General features: G+C 42.0%; 1 protein-coding gene across 1 annotated transcript in view; it reads left to right on the forward strand.

The window, feature by feature from the left end:
- SMPD3 (sphingomyelin phosphodiesterase 3) overlaps positions 1-24534 on the forward strand; it is a 1015604-nt gene that overhangs the window by 451522 nt on the left and 539548 nt on the right. Inside the window, exon 4 of the mRNA XM_069217238.1 lies at positions 11313-11375. The gene's annotated coding sequence lies outside the window, so the exon portion shown is untranslated. The remainder of the gene's footprint in view (positions 1-11312; positions 11376-24534) is intronic.

Genomic DNA, 24534 nt, shown 5'->3' on the forward strand with positions numbered 1-24534 from the left:
GGTTAGGGGGCGCAAATTACTTGCCTTGCCCCGGGTGCTGACAACCTACGCTACACCACTGAAACAACTCCATTCCTCTATTTAGTTGCAGCAATTTCCGCTACTCAGTTGTAGTTCTCTTGATTGTTCTTCTGCTTTGAATGCAGCTATTGAGTTGTAGTAACGTCTGCAATTTAGTTGCAATCAGTTTTTCTGTTGTAGGCATTTCTGCAAATGAGATATAGGAATCTCAGCTCTTCCGTTTCCTCCTAATGCTCTTTGGTACACATGCACTAGTGCTTTTTGGATGCAGTGGGGATACACTAGTTTCCATTGCCAAAACTAATGAAATAAATAGGTGCAAAAAATCATTGGGACATTTTTGAGGGAATTATGAATTTGATCTAGGAATTCCAGTTTTTAGCATTTTTCTAATGTTATTAAATAGCTGTTTATTGGTAAATACGTCTCTGAATCACCTCCCTTCTTTGCATTTACCCCATTTAGCAATCTCCTTTAATTCAGTTAACAGTTCTTTACCTGTGTTTTATTTATTATCACTTTCATTAACTCACTGCATCAGCTACTCCATTAACATGCTTTGTTTCAAATCAACCCCTAAATGTAATTTATTGCACCAATTTCAATTATCCTACCCTCTAAGCCTTATTACTTACCTCTACTATTCTTATTGGATCCTTTTTAATAGATTTTCCGAGTTATTTATCCTGGAATTTATATTTTTCTGATGTACATATCTTGAGAAAAACATGTCAACCTCTCAATATATATGTGGTGTTACTCCTCAGGTGTCCCTCTAAGGGAAGTGATGCCTGAATACCAGACTTATACTTTAGCCACATCTTATATCTTTATTTTTCTTAGTAATCCATTCGGTCAAGTCTCAGAAGTGCTTTATTTTCCAAGGTTGGAAAGTGAGGTGGGGGAGCGGGAGCAGGTTAAGTACCTACACATGATACCTCCTAGTTCATACTCATTTTCTCAAAATGTCACAAGAATTAAAACTGAGTTGGTCTGTACTAATACAAATGTGTGATCTACCGGCTACACACAGATCTCTACAGAAAGGTAAGCCCCTAAGCTATCTTACTGGGATATTAACATGTTACTTTCAGGATGGTTTATGCAGCTGGAAAGGCTTGGTAACAGTTTTATAGGAACAATTCTGAAACACCCCGCTTGCAGATACTTTGTTCTGCAGGGCACATGCTTATTTATTGCACTTGGTTTCTCCTATTTATATTGTAAAAATATGATTTTTATGTATGTGTGTCTGTGATTTCTGTAATGTGAGCCAGGCGCCAGAGGGGAGTCAGAGCAATATGTGTGATCAGTATTCAAATCAGTGATTTACATTGTGATATAACATTACATAAGACATCATAAAATTAGTCACAGAGATGTACAGTATTCAGCTGAGCAGAATGTACCAAAGGTAGAACGAACAGAAATATTACAGATTACGAGGTACTTGGGAAGGAATGAAATTTGCTCAGGAAGCAGATACACCAAATTTACAGTACAGTCAGGAGCCTTGATTACTTTGTGAACTGTGGAGCTGTGATAAGCATAGCAACAGTAATACAACATTAAATTACAGTTTTAAAGAAAATTATACTGTTAGGTGCTGGGACATGCATAGACGAAAGCAGATTGAACTAGAAGAGGAACAACTAGGGCTTTAAGCTTAGGTGGAGATGAAATAAAAGTGCTCAGCTGGAGATGGTGTTTTGGCTAGGGCCCAGAAAGCGCGGTGATGGCGCAGCCTATGATGGCCACATCAACAATAGAGACAGAGTCACTTTAGGAGAGTGACCGTAGAACAGGCACCTTGGAAAAGCGTCTGGCGGTCTTTTCCATGCATGGTGGAGCTCTCAAAAGTTGGGAGGAGGATTAGGCAGTGTTCGAGAGGGGACTTTGAAAGGGCAGTATCTTTAGTTGCTTTCCAAAGGGATGGGGCCTGACATGCTGTCTTACGGCTTCCATGTAAAAGGCCTTGTTACTAAATGATGCCAACATGTTTTAATTACAGCCTGGAACGAAAGATGAGAGACACATGCTTCTCATTATCTCACTGTGCAGCTTATATTGTATTGTTTTCTAACCTGGCACATGCCATTGCATCTTCCCTATATTATCTATGCGATGTCTTGTGTTTGTGTGGTGGTTAGTATCTTGCCACAGCAGTTGGTGAGGGCCCTGATGGTTTATACATGTTATCTGCCTATAACACCGTCCTACTTTTCACTTTGACTAAGGAAATGTTTTTCCCTACCTATTAGTTGGTCTCTTCAAAGAAGACATATGCCATCTTCTATGACTGAGTTACATGTAAAAGGGAAAGGGTTCATTGTAAAAGGGCACAGTGCATTGTATGAGAGCAAAGTTGCACTTCAGTTTGAACCTTTTAAAATAAGTAAATCACTACCACTTTTGTGGTTGTCGTATCATCAGTTCGAACACAAACTGCCTTTCCTGGTTGTAGGAAAATGGATTATTATGTGGAGTGATGTGGTTGTGCGACCTAACCATGTAATTATGCCACAGTATTCATCAGGTCCATTTAGGTTTCTCCAAGAAAACCATTAGTTCAGTCCTAGGTGGATGTGGCACAGAGCAGTTAGGCTTACTCAATGGAACAAGTGTAAAGCATTTAGATATACCAAAACAGTCAATAAGTAAAAAAAAACATGAAACAATATAAATCAGACACCAATTTACAAAAAAGAGTATATTTTTATCTTTAAATAGACACTAAAACAACAAAACTTTATCACAGGAAACTGAGGTAAGTAGGTTTTTTAAATGCAATATGTTAATTAAAGAAAATAATAAAACAGATTTGAACTATAAAATGCAATAAATAATTGTAATCGGCTTAATGAGTTCTGAATCAATGGGCCAGAATGACTACCAGTTTTCTCTTGAATGGGACACAATGGATTGGGGGCCAGTCACAGAGGCCACTGAGGTCCAGGGAGACAGTTCTCTGTTGAGTCCAGCAGCCTTAGAGTCCTCACTGCACTTTTCTCCTTTACCGAGGTCCAGAAAAGAAGCTGGGGATATAGGATGCTGAGGATGTTGAAGAGATGCTGAAGAGTTGTGGTGAGTGTTTTCTGGGACCACCCTAGTATCCATGAGCATCTTGGGTAGTCTCTGGTCTCAGAACTCAATCTCTCATTATGGGGCAGGGAAGTTCAGTGCATACCAAATCGTCTGGTCTCCAGCTATAGCAGTCTCAGCAGGTGCTTACAGTTAAGATTATCTTTTCTTTCTGGGGACCAGGGTCCACTTTGACTCTGATTATGGGTCCCACAGACTTGGGAACTCCTTTGGACGGTCAGTACTACCGGTGCCCAGTGGCCGTCAGGTATGGCTGTGCAGTTGGGCTCATAAGCGGTGCAGGTTTCTTTAGCTTTTGGTGGCCCTGAAGCTTAACAAGAGGTGACCCATCTAGCCCTTGAAGTCACTTCTTCAGTTCTGGCACAAGTGGAACTCTTGCCAACGAGTGGACACAGCAGGTGGGTCCCTAGGGTGCAGTAGTTGCAGTCCATTCTTTGGTGCAACTTCTCTTTCCGGGGTCCAAAGAGCAGCAGAGCGGTTCTTCTTCTGTCTTCTTTCCAGTCCAATAGTGATCTGAGGTCTGTGTGTCTGGGTTACCACTTTTATGTCATCTTTGCAAATGTGGGAGGGGAGTATGCACTAGCAAATGGGGCAGAAGTTCCTATTTTACATGACTTCCTGAGGGTTTGGCCACCAAACAATTCCAGGATATCCTTCTGTACCTAATTCAAGGATGGTGCAAGTCTTCTTCTCCTTTGAGGAGCCATGGGTACACCTCTGGGTGTACCCAGCATGCTGAGTCCCCCCTCCCGGAAAACAGGCTCTGCAACAGGTTCACCCCTTTATGGGACATGACCGCCTGCCTATCTAACACAAAAGGAATGTCACATGGCAGTGTGGTTTACATTTGCCTATTAGAGCGGTCACCGCTTTGAAGCTGGGCCATCTGTGGCCACAGCACTCTAGCCATCCTGCTGCAGGAGGTCACACTTATGCTCACCAAATGGTCTCTTTGTTTCCCATTCCTGAGAGCAGCTCATACCTCTTATCAGGAGGGCAGCAGGCTGTCTTAGGTGGCAATATGCCCAGGATAGTCTGAAAAGGGCATCAGCAGTTTGAACAACACAGTTGTGACTTTCTAAAGTCACTTTTGCTTTAAAAGTTACTTTATATCCAACTTCAGTATTAAGGTGGGTTTATTGTAACCATTAACTTGATGCCTTGGAATACTATGGTTGGTGGACCCAAATGGAAGTTAGCACTTGTGGGCGAGCGTAATTCCATGTTAGCCAATGAGACCACTAGTCCTGCTGAGGTGAAAATGACAATTATGAAGTTTCACTGGCAGGGAACATAAAGTTTAAATTTAAATGTCATTCTTTTTAACATCTGGCACCCTACATTTTCTGCTCTTTTACGATGTTGATAACTAGAGACTTTGTAATGCAGTAAAAGTAACAGACTAGTGCCAAAAATTAGATTCTCTGTGCATTTTAAAGAACACATGTTTAAAAAATTGAAAATTAAGTGTCAATGAGACAGCCAGGAACAGAGTAAAAAAGAGGAAGGCGAAGAAGTAATTTGAGAGACATATTTGGAGATGTAGAGAACGAGATGGGGGAAGACCACTGAACAGGGATTCTGATAACCAGGGATGTGATTATAAGCATTTACAGAAGCAAATGGTAATAGGAGCCAAAAGAAGTCAGTATTAAAATTATAGCAGTATGGAATGAATAGCTATGAAATAAGAAGATTGCAATTTATAAACGTTGGAGCAATTAGTGCAATCACAGAAAACAAAGAGTGTCAAGCACCTCCGGTGCCCCAGTGACAGTAAAAGCTCTCCCTGCGCAGGAGTTGTGTCCACTCAGCAAGCATCAGAGAGTACATTATACTGTGCTAAGTGCCACAAAGGCATTACTGGATTCAAAATAGCAGATAAGGTCTAACGAGCACCTGCTTGTTGATTGAAATTAGTGAAGGTGTTCTTAAATCTGACATAACAGGTGTAGAGTAAGGGAGGTGAAGGATTAGGCGTCCGCGTGGCGAATAATGGAAGTCAAGGCTTTGTGAAAGCAGTAATGCACCAGGATCACAAAAGAGATAAAATGGAAATTAGAGGCAAGCTGTGGAAGATCGTTTTCACCAGCTGACACAGACTTGGAGAAATCTGCAAAGATTGCATTAAACCATTGTAACCTGCCTTTGGATACCAATTGTTGGTCTTTGCCTCACAGTAAAGAGTAAAATACTATGGTGCAGTTACATCATGGACCCTGCTCAGCACTGGATTCTTCTAGAAAAGGGTGTCCTTACCAATGAGAACCTATGTGTCAACAACTGGTGGAAAACCAGGAACTGTGTTTTCCTCAGTAAAGAGCTCTGTGAGGCCAATAGTGTGGAAAAACTATCAGGGAAGAAAAATTAAATAAATGCAGGGTACAGACTATCCAAAACGATTAGTACTCGCATTTTCACGTCATTGCCTTTGACATTGTTCTTTTATGTTCTCTTTGAGTCAGCACATGTACAGCAGGTACCTGTAACATTTGGCGTCACAGCCACTAGCCAGTGTGTAGTTTCCACAATAACCCTCCTCCTCTTGCTGAACTGATTCCTTTGTTGATTGGCTAAGATGAGGATAACAGCTTTACTGAAAGAAATATGAGGTTTATCCACAATTTCTTATCCTCTGCAATTGCTGTTTATTGGTAGTAAAACCAGTAAACTGCAGTATCCCTATTATATTCCCTGGCGTTAGGTGCACTTTGTTACATATTTCTATTGGTTGTATGTGTTTCCAAAGGAAAAGGATTTCATGGAATACTATTACTGAGAAACCATTTCATCTAAACTGTTTATTGTAAATTTTGAGAATGAATGGCATTTACCTTTTGTTAGAAGCCAACTAACTAATTGAACGTCTTTTTGCTCGAAATTGCTTTTTAAATGCTTATGTACTTTCAGAAACAGTTTTACGAAGAATTTAATTTAGTTCTTTACTTCTGGGACATTCGTTCATATTTATATCTTTTACATTGTCAAACAATTATTTTGTAAGCTTTTAATTTGTTGACCCATCATCACCTGTAAACATCATCCAGGACTGGCTTTAGTGTGGTGGCGCCCTGTGCAACAGTCATTTTTGGCTCCCCCACCCCATGACCATCTCCTTGGATTTACTCACTACCACCTGACAAATGTGCCCCTCATCTCTCCATAGCCCCCCTTTCACATACATTCATTTGTTTTAAAGCACTTGTAAAGGGTGGCTGTACTAATCCACTCAGCTATCCGCATAAAATATATTTCTGTTCTTTGCAGCAGGCATATTTACCCTCTGCGCTACTTTATGTCGAGTCAAAATCGCCACTAGATAAAACTCTGATATCCATCTCCCTAGCAGGAACATTACTCACAAGAGGTAGCTGACATTTCAATTGTTTCCTGAATGCTGGACGCAAAATACATTTTTCAGTAGGTGCTTTTAAATCGCAGGTTTCGTAAGTCATTGCTAAACACAGCGCCCACCTGAGGTCAGCACCCCCCAATCCAGGTCAGCACTCGGTACGGTCGCACCGGTCGCACCACCCTAAAGCAGTCCCAGACATCATCCATCGTTGACCTCTCACAAAACCCTAAACACCATCAATCCCTGCCCCCTAAAACCTCTGACCACACCTAAACTACACATACCCATGAAGCCTAAAAGCCCTTTCTATTCCATAAGTTCAACATCCCTAAACCATAAAATCACTCACTACTCTTAACTCCATCTATTCCTGAACCCTAAAAAACATTTTCTATGCCTAAAACCCACCTCTCCCATGCACCTTAAAACACCTCATTCCACCCACCACCATTAAACATCAGCCATCCATGACCCATAAGAAATCCTCATCACCCTAAACTACTCATCCCTGAACCCTAAAAAACTAATTTCTATATCTAAACTCCTCCCATTCCTGAATCCTTGAAACCCCTCACCCCCTAAATATATATTTATATAGTGCTTACTACCCCTGGAGAGGCATCAAAGTGCTTTTCAGCGAGTAGCATGCTACCCCAGAACCCAAAAGGATTAGTGGTGGATTAGTATAGAGGAATATGAGTGCAGTATTAGTATAGGGAGGTATGATTTAATTTGAGGAGAGGACGTGAGTCTGTTAGTTGGATTGAATAGACTAATGGAGGTAAAGAGGATGGAAGAATCCAGAAGCCTTAACCTGGAGATCATAGTAGCAAGATAAGGTATGGGATGAGTAAGAGAGATGGAGGATGGAAGAGTTTGTAGAACAGGATTAGAGAGAACATAGTAGTAAAATTAGGTTTTGGATGAGTCAAAGGAGAGATACGTGGGGGAGAATTTAGTAGGGTTGTGTAGGAGATCATAGTAATAAACTGAAGTTTAGTGTGAGCCAGGAGGGGTAGATCAGGGAAGAGTTTGGAAGGTTTTTTTTTTTGGATCATAGTAGTAGAATGGATTTGAGTCAGAGAGTGGAGATGGAGGATAGATTGATAGAGGTATAGGATGATGGTGAGATAGAGTAAAGCTTTCGAGTCATTTTTTTGTCCGCTTGAACAGTAGGACTAAAGTAATGAATATATAGATACATGATTACATAATAAGTGAATATATGTGTAAGGAATATAATATATTGAATTTTAAGTCTTATTGAATAAACACCGATTTTAAGAGTAGCAGTATTTAAAGTTAATATATTTGTATACTTTTATAATATTATTTTAACTTTCCTCAATAATTCAATAGTGAAATGCCTGAAGATAAATAATTAAGACAATATTTACCTGTTGTGATAGATAGATAAAATAAAAACAGAGACTCTTAAGCATTCAAACAACTTACATAGAAATTATGCAGTGACCTATGAACATGTTAAGTGCAGAATAATATGCACATATATACACATACACATAAAATAAATATATCCTGATACATGCATATACATATACACATATATACATTTAACTGAAAGTAAAATATACATTTGTTAAATTATGGTGTTAAATATTTCATCCTACCCTTTTGTTCTTCTAATAACTGCAAATCATGGTTCTCTGGATCATAAAGCCTCTATGGTCTTACTGGACCATTTTAAAACTAGTTAGACATAACGAGTCATAATTATGGCAGTGGAGGGGGTTCACTCTGCGTTCAATCACATAATATTAATTAGTGTTCCTTCTTTAGTGGTATTTATTTTTTGACAATGTTATTGGTATTTATCCATTTTATTCTATTTTTGTAATTGTATAGTTCTTTGAAAAACAGAAGATGCATCTGGTATTTTTCCATATTCATTTTGTGAGGTGGACCGGAGTATCACTGCCATTACTAAGAGATTTGCAACAATGAGAATCCTGCTTCTTTTCACCTAGTTACATTTCTTGCCAGTTTTATAAATAAATATAGAGAGGCAATCAGAAACTGGTGGCCTATTATTAATATAAACTGATAATACAAATGCCTGTTTCAGTGAAGCAACGGCTTCAGTCCACTTTTAAACCGTTAGGTTCACGTTATGAATAATTTGTTACATATGTCTACTTGGTTGTAATAGAATAATACCTTGTTTGTAAAAAGTGCTTAATCCCACCCTTTTGTTATTTTAGGAACCGTAAATCATGTGTTACTATTATCCAATGTAGTGGTCCTCGAGTCCTAAAACCTCTACAGTCTTTCTGGAATATTTCCAAACTATTCCCAAATTTCCTGAATCGAAAATATGTCAAAGGAAGTGTGTTCACTCTGGGATTCTTCACTTAACACTAATTAGTGCTTCTGGTTTTATGGTATTTGTTTTTGGCACTGTTTAATGGCATCTATTTTTTTGACATTGTATTCGTTATATTTTTGAACTAGCTGAATCGTTCAGAGAAAAGAGGAAGATGCAACTAATATTTTTTCATTAGGGTCGAGCCTGCGTTGCATGCGCTCGCGCATGCGTTTCGCAGGGAGACTCTTCTGTATTTTTTAAAAGGGCTTGGAGCCCTGTCAACTTCACATCAGTGTTTTTTATTGTTTGGTGGGCTTCCCTGATAAAATCTGCTTGCTTTCATTAGTCGAAGGCACGCATATGGCATGCCTTTTCCGGTGGCTAGCCCTCCTCCAGCGCAGCGACCAAGTACAGAAAACATGCGAGGCTCGCTGTTTTCCATCGGGCTCGTGGACTTTTTTTTCTCTAATTTACAAGCCCGATCTCGCTTGGCAGAAGTCGAGCGCTTTACGTACTTGATTTCACTTTTTCGGGTTATGTGCATAAATGCACTTTTGCCCGATAGGTGAAAAGTTGGGTTAGGAGTTTACAACGCGATCAGCTCTAACATGAGCAAACGCGAGACCCGATGCATTGTAAATGCTTGTTTTTATTTTGGGAGTTGAAATGTAGCCTGAGTATCACTGGCATTACTATATGGTTTGCTTTAATCAGAATCCTGCTTCTTTTCACGTGTTTCCATTTTTGCCACTTTTGTAAATAAATACAGAAAGTAATGAACTGTTTTTCATCTGTATCTACGTATATCTAGCCTTAAAAATTAGAAACCGGAGGTCCTAACATTAATACAAAGTAATGACAGAAATATATTCCAGCACTTCAGTGATTTAAGTCCACTTTTTTAAATGGAATCTCCCATTCCTTCACTTTGCTGTACTTCACATTCAGCATGTCTGTGCTGATGAATTTGTAGCTTTCTGAGGGAAGCCTCCAATCTGCTCTACTATGACTTATCCATACATCATCTTTCCTAGGACTTGCCAGAGTTTGGTGGCCTCCTAGTCATCAGCACATGTTCCTCAAGCTGAAATTTTCAGCCAAAGAAAAAATGAGTCAATAAAAACTATCTGCGTTATTTAAAGTGAGAAAAGCTTGCGGGAAGCGCTTAAAGGGCTGAGGGCTTTTTACAGCACATAAAGGAAAATAGTTAAGACTATGGATTTTTGTAGCAACTTGTTGGTCTATTGCTAGGTTATAAAGTACAAATTGTCCACAGTGTTGTGTCTACAATTGTGCGGAGAAGTGGAGCAGTCACACACTAACTGATTCCTGTCTGGTCGTGTGTCTTACTGACCAAATTATGCTTTTGAAGCCATCTCTCTTGTGTGTCCTAGTGCGGTTGTGAAATCCGTAATGGATTTCAGTAGTGCAGAACATCCACACATGAGCACCAAACTTACTCTGCGTACCAGTTTCCAGCTCACCTGATGCTCACTTTGTTATATCAGCTCCTCACTGGGTGGCCTAGTAAAGGGTGCTGGTACACACAGTGCACCATCTTTGCAGATCAATCAAAAATGCCAATATGGTGAATTTTCAATATTCACAAATTTATGGTTGGGTGGGTGGGAGCGAATCCTGTGGAAAGGAATCGCAATGTAAAAGGCATTGAATACCCCCAAACTAGTACATTTGTGAGCTTCCTTGTGCATTTGTAGGTCGTTTCTTGACCTGAACATTCGCACACAACTGCTCTTGTCAACAGCAGGTGCAATTTTGTGTGCACACTAGGAAATATTCAGTGGGGCTGTAGGAAAATGGTTTCTCCTTTGCCATAAATTATTTTTAGTGGTGAAAAACGAAAAACATATAGACGTTCAATTGCAGATTGTGGTATAATTTCCACACGTGGAATGTAATTTCACCTGCTACTCCTAGAAGCATGTGTCTTCACAGATATTCCAAACTGCTAATCTAAAGTGCTTTCTGTGCCTTTGAAATAACCGCAATACAGTGTTGTCCATTTTATTGTAATTACTCATGTTTGGAAATGTGTCTTTAATGTAAATACTTGTGACTGCGCGGTGACTCTAGACATCTGTGTGAATTATTTTTAACAACATTTTAGAGGATATTTCTTAATCGATTATGATGAAACCAATAGTGTCAAATATGAAATTGAAATAATGAAAATAATTGTTTTTTGTAATAGCCCAGGAAAGTGTGAATAGGTATTCCAACATCTCTTTTGCATTCCAGCTGTACACCTGCTGCTAAATAAAGGTCTGCACTTGGGTCTGACAATATTTTTGGGAATGAGCGCACTGAAAATTATTTACTCTTGGATACTAAATCAATGAAATTTTCCACTCCCCTGGAAGAGGGAAAGTCCTCAGCATACAAAAATGGCAACATTATGGTGCGAGATCACTTGCTGTGACAGATTATGTTAACGCGCAACTCCCTTTTATTTCTAGTTACAATTCCTACTTTTGTTTCCCCATTAAGATTGTGTTGGAAAAAAGCATTTGGAACCAACCTACACTTACCCTGCAACAATTTTATGATTTGGTAAGTCACATTTTCACTTTTATGCGTTTCATTTTCTAACGGTTGTTTGTTTAATGAGATCCCAGTTTCAATCTCTTCCTGAATCGTTCTTTGTTTATATGAAATGGTTGTGACTTCGTCAAATTTGTTGAGGGGACACAGTGCCCAGTGGATTTTAGCATTGTAAGATACTTTATTCTTCTTGGTGGGGTCAATGAGCCTTAGCACAAAAGATTTTCTCCCCTCCCCCCCCCCGCCCCCACCCCCCCCACCACATGATGGCTACATGATGGGTTTGTTTGGAAGAAGTGATATGACCGTTGCATGTTCCTCATGTAGACCTCCTTCTTGGGGCTTCTTCACCCCTTCCCTAATGAGGCATACACACTCTGTGGAGCTGAGCACAGGTTTTAGATCAAAGGTCACAAGTACAGCTTCACAAGGTTCCAGTTTCCCTTATAGATGCTCCTTTATCATTCTGCCCCTCAGTGCCTTTAGCTGGAGGTCTGCACCCTACTTTTATCCTTGGTGCAGTATGCGAACAGCACTTTCCAGTTGATTGCATCTTATAAGAAGCGCATCTGTGTACATTAGTAGTAACTGGCACCAGTGTTCCAGGCCTTGCATTAATGAACGGAAACACTAATGCAGCCTATTCAATCAATACATTTTAGACTGTAATGGCTGGACCTTCGTATACCATACTTCATTAAGATAGAATAGTGTAGCTTGCTTTCCAAAAGCTCTTCTGGAAACTGATACTCAGCATATTCCAAAGGAGCATGTAATTTTCCCTCAATCGCTCTGTCATCCCTGTTGTTTGTATTAAAGTTGTATTCCCTTATAAGACTATCACTTCACATCTTAATATTTAAAAATTGTGTTGCTTGTCCACTTTGTTTAATGGTGTAACATATATTAGAAGCAAAGAAAGCAAAAATAATTGTCTGCTAAGATCCTTGCTTTCTAAATCAAAAAGCTCTCTGCCCTACTTTCCAGCCTTAGCCAAGGATATACCACACTGCAGACCTGCCAACTTCACCAAAAACCTCACAGTGTGAGGAAGGGGTGGGGCCTTGGAGGGGGGGTGACCTCCTGCTGCGAAGCACCTAAGAGGCACTTTTTCCCCCACTCCAGCCCCAAACTCCCGCCACAAAAAAAAGAATGCTTGCTGAGTCTGTTGCTGATGTCCTGGGGTGTTTTCACTTATGGACATTAGCAGTTTTCCTGTCACCATGTGATATTGGCACCTCACCGGAAGACTGTGTGAGGGGAGCCAATATTGTGTGTCACTGGGGGGACTCGATAGCAAAGTATCACTTTTATAGGGTGTCAAAAATTCATACAGCCACCTTTCCCACACACCGATGATGGGGAAAATATACACGGCCACCCTTAGTTTGTATTCCGAGTATAGGCATAACTAAGCCACTGCCTATGTGACGGCAGTATAAGAAAAGGCCAGAGCCTTCGGCATTGCTTGGGAAACACATGACCAACTTTACTGATGGGGATTGATCACATTTAAGAACTGATCTTGATAATAAAGCTGGTTGGTCGTGGACAACTGGATATTCAGTGAGTGATAATACTAAGGACAGGTTCTCTGAGTCAGTTGGATTTTATTTCAAATGAGCATTAAATGCAGCATTCACTCACAAGATTGTTGACAGAACTGTCAAATTCAGATGATTGTAGTTTTTACTAGAAAAAGGTAAGAGCCAATAGAGTTAAAAATAACAAGCACATTTAGCAGGGAGTGAATTCAAAAATGATTAATGTAGCATCTCTTTACAAATGCTTGCCTGTACTGTTTTTAAAGTCCAGGAACACACCAACGCAGTAGAACAACCAAGAAGAGAGTACAGTTTGTCTTTTGTGTTTTCCCCTGCTCTAGCTAACCCGCCACACTCTCCACAGTAAGGATCAACAGGCTTTCATAGCACACAGTTTTGTGCTGTGTCCAGGTTGCAGCTAACAAGGCAGTGAGAACTGAGTCCAACTATAAACCTATATGTCAGTTTCATGTCAGAAAAGAAATGTGTATTTAATCGAAAGACCATATAAATAGCTTGATTGGTTTCAATGATGGGAGTGACGCTTTGCTTTTACTGCCCCCAAGAGGGCCCGATGCATCATCGAGTGACAGTCATGTGTGTACATTTTTCAAGCATCTTCTAGATACAAGGGTTTCTCCAAAGCACAACATTTTTGTCGGTTATGAAAGCACCTTATATGTGAATGCCTTTTCTCAATGTTTATGCCTTGCACTCGTACCTCTCGATTCAAAAGAGACATGTGAACACTGAAAACGCGATAGCCACTGAATGTACATTTCGTGGTGGATTGTGCAAGAGTGCTTAGCTTGAGGAAGCGTCAGTCATAGCACAGATCACTCCAAGCAGTGCTGATTTCTGGGCTAGCATTTTCAGGATGAAAATTTATATATATAAAGAACGATATCATTTTCTTCTGTAGTACAACGGAAGAGCCAAAGTTGGCCAAATTCTTTAGGCCTTTGCAACCCCGATGTTTGAGTCTCATTTTGTAATAGTCAACATGTGTTTTTCACGAATCAGTTAATGCCAAGTGCAAATATTGTGCCTGCAAAGGAGGTGATTCACAACTACCGTGTAAGCATGTGTGGCCAAAATACTGCAAATGTAAATTGGATTAAGGAAAACAAAATGCTGGGGCATATTCACAATAATCCACTGCCAAGCCACAAATAGGTGAATGTTTCACACTATGCAGGCGAATTCTTAGAGGCCACAAATCCTTATGACCTGTTCTTGCATTCATCATATATGAAACTGCTCATGGACAAATGGTTGAAAGGGTTTTGCACTTGCAAAGCTTGTGGTGCGCAAAATCACAGACAAGAGTGCAAAAAGTGCAGGAGAGAACAGTGAAGATATATTATGATTTGCATAAGTTAAATTGTCCCAAACCATTGATGGGATACCAGCAGCCAAAAGAGAGTGATATCCACTTGCAAAGTGGAAGTTGTCCTTGCGGGAGACCTTTCACTTTGTAAATGCAGATGTAGACATTGGAAGGATCCTAAGCAGTGATCTGCTGATAGAGATCTGTTATCCCTTGTGGGTGTCCATCTCTGCGTTCACTCCCATATGGTGGGATTCGCAGAGGGTATGCTGTCTTATTATTATAAATGACGCAGAATCTCTGAATCATACTGAACGGTCATTTCCCGTTGCAGTGGATTAGTACATTTGTGGCAACGCAACAGAAAGAATGGGTTGCCACACTGATGGGCAGATACAGAGGCTGTTTTGTGACCAATCTTTAATGCATCAGGCCACTAACTTTTTATGGTAGTGATGCATACATGCACAAATGGGGATTTGTTGTTATATGCGTCTCATACTAAAGAAGTGACACTGTCCAGTCGGGCAGCATAAGTGAGGCAGCATGAAGACCTATGGGCCGCCCTACGACCACCATTGAAAACTAGAATGAGATCATGACATCTGATTATGGAACAGCTTTTCACTGGTGAGTGAATAGCCACACATTTCTGAAGCCAATTGTATTGCAGAATGAAACAGCTATATAGAGTTGTCACATAGACCTATAATTTGTCAGACAGATGTGTCGGTCGCCACTAGGTAGTTATAGTTAGGACCTTAGTTTCTAAAGAAAAAGTGTTTTTGTGACTTGCCGACTTGCTATATCTTTGGTGCCACTTGATGAATCTTCACACAATCTTCCCCAAAAAAATTACAGTCACGTCAGCTGCTGTCTGGAACGTTTCAGGGTTATCTGTCAAACAGGGGGCAAGAAAAAAGGGGTAAAAAAAGGTTTGTTTCCAATTTTAATTTCACATAGGAATTTTGAACAGGTCTACAGCCCGAACCACTGGACCGAATTACACCATATTTGGCAGAAAGGTAGCTCTGGGTCCAGAAAGCGCCCTTTTTTTGTTATTTGGTGTAAATTCGTTCAGTAGTTTCTGAACTATTCAAGAAAAAAACTAATTTGTATATATACGGACGCATTTTTTTTAAACTTTTTCACTGAGAGGGTCGGCGGATCCGTGAATCTCAGCAAAATTAAACAAAAAACAAGCACGAGCTAGCGCAATTGATTTACTGGAGCCCCCATCTGGGCCAGGTTCTGGGGGCATTCAAATTTTCAATGCAGGGGCCACCCCACCCCTCAGCCCCAGAACAACGACCTCTCTGGGACAAATTTTTTAAAGATAATGCAGGGGGCTGCCCAGCCCCCCCCCCCCCAACAATCTTACGTACCGCCACCTCCCCAGGGCTTTAAAAATTGAAACGCGGGGAGTCGCCAGTCCCCCTGCATCCCCAGGGACTGCCACCTCCCAGGGCTTGTTCAAATGAAATGTGGGGGGCCAACTGCCCCCCTGAACTCCTGGGGGCTGCCACCTCTCTGGGGATTTAAATGGAAGAAACGCGGGGGCACCATTGCTCCCCCCACAGTCCCAGGGACCACCACCTCCCTCTTGCTTTAAACTGATGTGACCTAGTGGGGGCCGCCTGACCACCTCACAGCCCCAGGGACTGCCTCCTCCCCAGGGCTTTTAAAAATAAAACATGGGAGCCACTTGCCCCCCCAAAGCCCTGGGGTCTGCCATCTCCCTGGGGCTTTAAACGTGAGAAATGCTGGGGCAACCCGGCCCCCGCAGCCTTGGGGACCGCCACCTTGCTGGGGCTTGAAACTGATGAAAAATGGGGGACGCCTGCTCCCCCTGCACCTCTGGGGACCATCAACTCCCCAGGACTAATTTAAAATGACATAAGGGTCTGTTGCAGACCCCCGGGCCCTGGGACCACCACCTCCCCAGGGCTATTTAATGTTGGAGGCGGGCTGCACAGCCCCCCTCAAGGAGCCACTGATGGCCCTGGGGACCACCACCCCCCAGGGCTGGCTCCTACTATGTCCTGGGGTGCCCTCCCCTGGGACATAGCTGTTTGCTGTGACTTGGCTGGAGCTTTGACAGCTGTAACCAAGTCAAAGCAAACACTCTGCTCTGAGTAAGCGAGAGCTGTCATACAGCTCTCGCTTACTCAGAGCGAAGGTTTCCTCTGTTTCCCTGCCCGCGAGTGCAGCCAGGGAAGCAGCGGAATCTGATTTCACAGAGAGATAGCTGCTAAAGCCCCCAAGATGGTGGCTAAAGCAGCTCCCTCTTTGACAGCAATGCGGACTCCCACAGGAGGTGAGGAGCCAGCTAGGACCGCATGGGCTTTCAGGTTCCTCCCATGGTCCCCAACATTGTGACTGGGTGCCCTCGGCCCCCAAAAAAAACTTATAGTTAGGCTAGGCCCCAGGGGATGGGTTCTCAGGGGCCAAGATCAGCCTTGGGGAGTGGGGCTATGCGGCCCCCTTCCCAAAACAATAATTAATAATTAGGCCGGGCCATGGGGCATTGGGTTCCCAGGCTGAGATGGGCCCTGGGGTGGGGGGGCAATTGTTATCACAAACATTAACCTGGCTACGGGAGGCCCGTTGGTTGATCCCAATGCTATATTCCATAATACTGTTACTAACGCCCATAACTCTGTGCCTTTGTCCCTAGTGATAACCTGTGTGAACAAATATTCCCCCTTTGCCTCCCCTCCACCTAATTTGAGCAGCAGGAAGGGCTCTCCGAGGGTCAATGAGGCCATGGCCTTTGTTAGCCAGCATGTTGCTCCTATGGAAGTGGTCACCACTGCTACTAACCTGGCCATGGTGTTGGGCTTTTACAGTGTAGTTCAGTTAGTGCAATACCTCCAGGCTGACTTGCTGGATTTAAGATCTAAATTAGCTCTGTTAATCGTGTAAGTTGGTGAGCTGAGATTCCTTGTCAAGCCACCAGTTGCCAGACCCTCCCAAACTGCTATGTACTACCGAAATGTTCTTAATTAACAGAAGAAATAGTCTGAAAACCCAAAGTGTCACCCAACATGTTGCCCCCTGCTCCACTTCGTGCCCTTTCATTGGTCCCCTACTATCAGGCCTGTGTCCCTCTACGCAGCAAGCAGCGACTGGCCACCCCCTCATATAAACCTCCGTGTGGTTTGGTCAGCCATGATACCGTACCTAAGTTGGGACAAGTTACTTCCCATTAGTAACACTTTTTCTGGAAGCTATTACATCTAACTGCAGATTCCTCATCTTGTGAATAACTGCAGGTGCCAGATTCGATCAGGCGATTTTTCTCCACATTGCTCTTGGGCAACAGTAGATGCCGTCAACTCATCCCCACCCTGTAAGTGATGCTGGAGCCACATATAAAGGCCACCCCTACGAGCTGGCTTCAGTTTCTTTCTTTACTCTGCCTGCTCTTTTGGATGTGGAACTTAATAATATATCGGATTTGACATTTTGCAGATCTCTAAACTGGGGCTTTTTTAATAGATGGATAAAAGAGTTCCTTCCAAGGAGCATTTATGTGGGAGGGCAGTGAGGAAATAAATTGTGGCTAGACAGAGTATTCACCAGAAAGAACATTACTGAAAGTAAGTAACTTGTTCTTCTAACTGAAAAATCCTCAACTAGTGAATAGATACAAAAGCAATACCTCCTAGAGAAGAGGGTCCATGGAATGGGTCAAACCAGGTGACCCTTTCAGCACAGAAACAATCTTCTTTGCAACCCAGGCTAGTGCCAACCCAGGTGTTGGCACTAGCCAGTCAAAATTGTGCCAGCATAGGGACAAAGGCAGAAATGCGCTGTATTCTTTTAAGAACGGGTCATGCCTGCCATTTTACTTTCACACAGTGCAGCAAGGTAACCTGCTGTGCTGTATGTCTTTGCCATAAATATGGCTCCTAGATCTTTACCCAGAAAGCATACCCTTTGTGGTTTGGTGTAAATCTGCTGAGTAGTTACTGAGAAATTAATATTTCAAATCTATGTATGTCTGTTACCGCTAGAGTCCTGTAGGACCGACATATCACAAATTAGTGATCTGATTCGCTGATGACAACAAAAAAGATGGCTTGCAGCCATTTAAGAAGTCAGAGATTCAGTCCTTGTGTTGTAGGAAGAGAAAAAGAAAAAATATATAGAAAAATATAGGAGGTCAGGGTATGGATACCCGGGCCCCCTAGGCCTTTTGAGGTGGGTACCAGAGGGATGCCCCGTGAGGCCAAAATCAATTTTGTTTTTAGTGATACCATGGTAGTACTATGGCAAAAATAACATAAAGACCTCACCCTTTTCAATCATAATCATGTGGGGGTGAGGCAGGGCCCAGGGGCCCAGAGAGATGGCACATTTCTTTTATAGACATTGGGAAGGGAGCATACACATGGCCTCCCCTCCCCAAGGAACAAAAAGCCACTGGGAGGCCCCCATCTTCCTGGGGGTGCCAGAAGTCCTATACTGGGAGCCCAAAGGAAACCCCACATTGAGGTGTGCCGTACCCTTTCGTGTGACCGGGGGAGCAGGACACTCACTGCAGCACCCTACCTGTATGGAGCAGGCAGGAAGGTATCAGCTCCCATGCCAACCAAAGTGTGGTTGCAGGTGGGAGCCAACTGGGTAGTGCGGGTGAGGGTTCTCCGCATTGCCAGTAATATTTGTTTAAAAAAACAAGGCTGGGACAGAGGCTTCCAAAATGGTGTAAAAAATGGTGCAGCAAAGTGGGAGTGTGCTGCAAAAAAATAAAAATAAAAATAAAAATTGGCTACAGAAGCCCTAGGTAGAACATTGTTCATGTGATGGTGCCCCAAGGAGGGGTAGAGGCACCATCAACAATCTATAAAAACACTAAGGGGGTTATTACAACTTTGGAGGAGGTGTTAATCTGTCCCAAAAGTGACGGTAAAGTGACGGATATACCACCAGCCGTATCACGAGTTCCATAGGATATAATGGACTCGTAATACGGCTGGTGGTATATCCGTCACTTTACCGTCACTTTTGGGACAGATTAACACCTCCTCCAAAGTTGTAATAACCCCCTAAGTCTCTGTGTAATCTCTTACTTTACTTCTAGAATACCCTCAGAAATTTAGTGAAAAAACAAAGATTAAAGTGATGTTATATTTAGATGAAAATGACAGATAAAAAGTAACATTTTAAACTTTCAAAAACACTGAAGCTCACCAGTCAAACAGAAGTAACTATAACTCATGCCTTATGCATGCACTGCTTATGACCTCACATAGTACCTCACTCATGACATGTTCTACAACATCATTGATTACATTACTGGTAACATCTGAAATACTGTCATTGACAACAACACTGTGCATGACAAGGGGCCAGTTATATTTTCTTCACTTAACTATAACAGGTGAATTTAATTGTTTTTGGGAGTTTAAAATGCTGCATTGTAACTGACATTTTCATCTGACTATAACATAAATATAGTTATAGATATATAGCTATATATAAATATGACTTACTCTGCCAGATGTCATTCCCTTTTGTAACAGAGAAATAAATGGAGGTTAAAAATAAACTCTGCATCTGTGGGAGAAACTCACAGACGTTCAGTTAAATAGAAAATTCTTCACATCACCGTATTCATACATGCTCTCCTTTCAACAGTTATGAGTGAATAGCTCTCAAGAGTTTCAGATCTGCGAGTTACTGAAGGAGTCACTGACAAGAGACTAAAACACCTATGTAAATAACTGAACTAACATTTTAAGACTTGATGCCTTTATATATAAGTCCTCACAGTGGCAAAAGGCCTTCTTATGTTTCGCCTGCACAGTGCTTGTGTTGTGCGCGCGAAATCTCTTGTAAATAAAATAAATATATTAAAAGGGGCCTAGAGCCCATCCATTACTTACCTTTACTTATCATTGGTTGGCTCCCAAGTCACTCTAGTTTCCTTTCTTCCTATCTTTCAGCAGCTGTTCCTGGTCTTGACTTCCTTCTACACTTTAGATTCTTCATTCATGCCGTTGAGCATGGACCAAGCACTGACTCCTGTGGCCAGTGTCCTTCCCCTGGCCAGCCGGTACTCCTTTTTTTTATTTACGTTTGCATATGCACAGAGAGTGCATTATACTCTGCTCTCCATTTCACCCCCCTCTCCACACTGCCGCACTGCTTCCTTCCCCCCTCACTAGTAATTGTATTAATAAAGCGCTGACTACCCCTGATGAGGTGTCAGAGTGCTTTTCTGCAAGCAGTACACTACTTTGAAACCACAAAAGGTATAGGGAAATATATGAGTTAATTTGAGCAGCGGACATGCAATTCTGTTAATTGGATTGAATAGGATAATGGAGGGTTAGAAGAGGGAAGAGTCTAGAAAGTGTTATTTGGGAGCTCATAGAAGTAAGATGAGGCTCGGAATGAGTAAAAGGAGAGATGAGGATGGAAGAGTCTCTTGAAATAGATTAGGGAGATCATAGTAGTAAAATGAGGTTTGGGATGAGTCAAAGGAGGGATACATGAGGAATAGAGGAGGGAAGAGACTAGGAAGGGTTATTTTGGAGCTCATGGTAGTAGAATGAGGTTTAGGATGAATCAGAGAATGGAAGTTGAGGATATATTGAGAGAGGTATAAGGTGAGACATAGAGCAGTGCATTGGAGAAATACATTTTTTTTTTCTTCTACAGTAGGAGTAAAGTAATAAATATAGATACATAGGTACATAGAGAGGGTATACATGAATAAGTAAGATAATACGTTGAGATTTAAAGTTGTATTTTAAAAACTCAGACTCTTAAGTGTTGCTTTACTTTATGATTTCCTCAATATTTCAATAGTGAAGCTTTTGTAGATGAAATAGTTATAATAATATTTACATATTGTGATCAATAAATAAAACAGAGACCCATAAGCACCTACTCAAATAACTTATATGAAACCTATGCAGTGACATATATACATGTTGAGCAGGTCAAACTATTTTTATCCTTATGCTTCACTCCAGTTGCCAGTACTTGTTCTCCATTTGTCAGTCTGCCATTGCCTTTTCTCTCCTCTTCATCTGTCCGCCCTCTTCCTCTCGTTAGAATGTGCTCCCTACTTCACCAGTCTATCCCCTCTCCCTCACCAGTTCCTGCATATTGCTCCCATTTCTATCTGTAAAACCTCTATTTGTTCCCTCATTAGTCCCTGCTCTCCTTTTTACCTGTCTAACCCCAACTTCCCTCAGTAGTTTGTGCTCTGCTTTCACCTGCTAGTCTACACTCTCCTCACTAGTCTCTGCTTGCTCATATTTTCCTCCCCTATCTAATTTCCCCATACTAGTCACTGCTGATCTTTTCAGCAGTAAATCCCCTCTTCTAGCAGTATTCCCTTCTCTCCTATTATTTGGTCTCTCTCGTGCTCTTTGTTTCACCTCTCTGTCCGCTAACTGGTCCTGGCTTGCTCTCCTTTTCATCGGACAGCTCTCCTCTTCACGAGCCTTTGTCGCCTTTTCATGTCCCGACCCCTTTTCTCGCTAGTTCCTGCTCACCCTCTTATCCGCCAGCTCCTTCTCCCCGCATTAGGCCTTTCTTTACTTTTCAACAGCCGGTCGCTATCCCCACATTAGTTACTGCTGGCCTTGGTTCTCCCCGTCTGTCCTTCTCCCACAATGCAGATTTCTTTCTGAACTGGTCATCTACCCCTGCCGTGGCCCTGAAGCAAAAATCACAGCCCCCTACCTGCATTTGCCCGAGCTCACTGTTTCCCAGTTCCTTGATATCTGGAAGCACTATGATGCTGATGGTAAGCGCTATACTGAGGCACACCCACGCGCAGGCGTTGGGTGAAGGGAGTTCATAGTTTACACAAAGAATTCAGTGACACCTGTCACTAGATATTCAATAGAAGTGCACCGATCAATCTGATGTACTGTGGCTGTTGCAAAGTTTTTAAAATGTATTTCTTTTTTATCCAGTGCTAATATCTCTCATATAGCAGCTTGGGTCGGCTTTGAGACATTACATGCACGTATATTAAAGTTGTGTGTTACTTTCAGCGGCACATTTTGGGTGAAAATTGTGTTTTTCGGAACCGACAGCGGGTGGGTATCTTTAATTTCAATATATAGCATTTGGGCCAACACATAATAGAACAGAAAACATACAGACATATTTTGATACAAACATAGTGCCCTGAGGCACAGCGTCGTGCACTTGATTTTTTGGAACAAAAGTAAACTTGAAGAAACTGTAGGCTGCATCAACTTTCAAGAAATCTTGTGTCGGACCAAAAAGTAACTTTTTGGCAGAGTAGGTAACACATTTACTATGGAAATTCGTGTGTTTATTCGTGACTGTATTTGGTTTATGGAAACCGCCACATGCAGTGTCACTGCACCTTTGGAATACTACATAATGAATTTAAATAACACCAGTCACTTGGTACGGGGAATGATATCCCATTTGGAAATGTTCACGTAATTGGCAACCCACTTCTTTCATAACAACGGAAGAAAATAGACGGCTCCACCTGCTGGAGTGCCCACAGAGAGCGAATGAGCGAGCGAGAGAGAGAGAGCATCTGTATTGACAAGGCCAATCTCAGAGTGCGACCATTGGCGGTTTTGGGGGGAAAAGAGGAATGAGAAACCTAAAGCAGGTTTTACAGAAGTACAAAGGTGGTCTCAGACAATTAATTTTTGGGAACTATTCGTATTTTACCAACACAAAACACAAAGTTTTTTTTAAACTAGCAGAGTGTTTTACGGTCTCATAAATCATGGAAAAAAATCAAAACGGGTACAGTGCGTTTGAGACCTCTCGTGTCCGACCAACTAAACAAGAGCGACAAGTCAGTGTGTTAATGCATTGTCACATCGAGCCATATGTTTATGTAATTAGTTGGTTCATATAGCGCTAGCCTGCGGGCCTTTCAGGGCGCATTGATTCAAACAGCACATATCTGGACAGACAAGAGGGCAGTCATGCAGGGAGACAGCGGTATATTCAGGTTGCCACTATGGTGCGAGTGCAGGGCTGGTACTCGGCATTGTCTTCAAACCTCCTAGAATCGGTCCGGCACAAAAATTTAGAAATTCAAATGCTCGATTTCTCAGGTGCCTTTTGTTGGTGAAAATTTCAGTCGACTTCCACTGGACCCAGTTGTTAGTTTTAGGATTCTTGGGGGACGCACTCGACTGCTATGGAGGAATTCCATTTGATAACAGTTGTATATTAGAATTGGTTTGTGGTACCTGGTGTTGTCTAGAGATTTTAAATTAACCAGCAAATCCATATGGTTACATGGTCAAATACACACAAAAATGCTACAGCTGGATCCAGAGGAAACCATTTGCAACTTGTCAATCGGATTTTCCTCCACGGTTGCTTTTTTATTGGATAAACGAAACAAAAGTGATGCTGAGGCAGCCTGCTAACCTTTGAGAACACTGTGATGGCCAGTTAGATAAATGAGGCAGCAGGGTGGGTTGTCACGCCTGCTGCGGAATCCCAGGTCACAGATTCCAGGCTTGGTGAGCATGGCTGACCTTTTATCCTCATTTGTGATCCGCTTAGTAAACTGGATAGTAGTAAGAACTGCTGCTCATATTGCTGCCTAGCCATAACAGTGTTGTGGCATGTGAAATAACGAAAATAACTTACACTTTTCAAGGTTTTATGCACAGAAGTCTGGTGAAAAGTAGAAAGGCTTAGGAACAATATCCTCCACCTTTTAAAAAGAGTAAGAGTACATGCCCATCACATATAAAACGGGAGGCCTCCACCCAGTAGCCTAGCCAGTGTGCCTTGGACCCTAGTACATGGAAGGAAATGTTTCCCAGGCTGCTGTTCGAGTAATAATATACAACAATAGGGGTCAGTAGGCTAGCCAGGGCTCTGGGCCCTGGCACGAAGGCCCCTGCTGCACCAGAGGTGGAGCTCCTGTTGCTTCCTTTTTTGCTGGTCAACACGCAGTTTCGAGCCATTTATCTTTAATACCAATTCATTTTGTTATTCTTTTTTAGTATTTTTGTCCTATTCTTGGCATGGTTCCACCCCACCCCCTGGACAGTAAAGCCTATTGTGCAGTGAATGTCTTTGCGCTCTCACCCCTCCAAGCTCCCATCTTCCGTCTTCTCGGTGATGACAGAGTTTGTCCCGTGTTCCAGCGAGAGGCAGCAAGCTTTTTGGTTCTTATGGGCTGAAATCAATATTAAGTTAATTTAAAAGCACTCGCTGCTCTCCGTACTCTACTAATTTTTTCACCACACCGCGTCGTTTCTACTTATTGCTTTTCCCAGAGTTAAGCACACCCTCACACCTGCTCCTG

This window comes from Pleurodeles waltl, chromosome 12 (genome assembly GCF_031143425.1).
Source record: "Pleurodeles waltl isolate 20211129_DDA chromosome 12, aPleWal1.hap1.20221129, whole genome shotgun sequence".
Classification (NCBI taxonomy): domain Eukaryota; kingdom Metazoa; phylum Chordata; class Amphibia; order Caudata; family Salamandridae; genus Pleurodeles; species Pleurodeles waltl.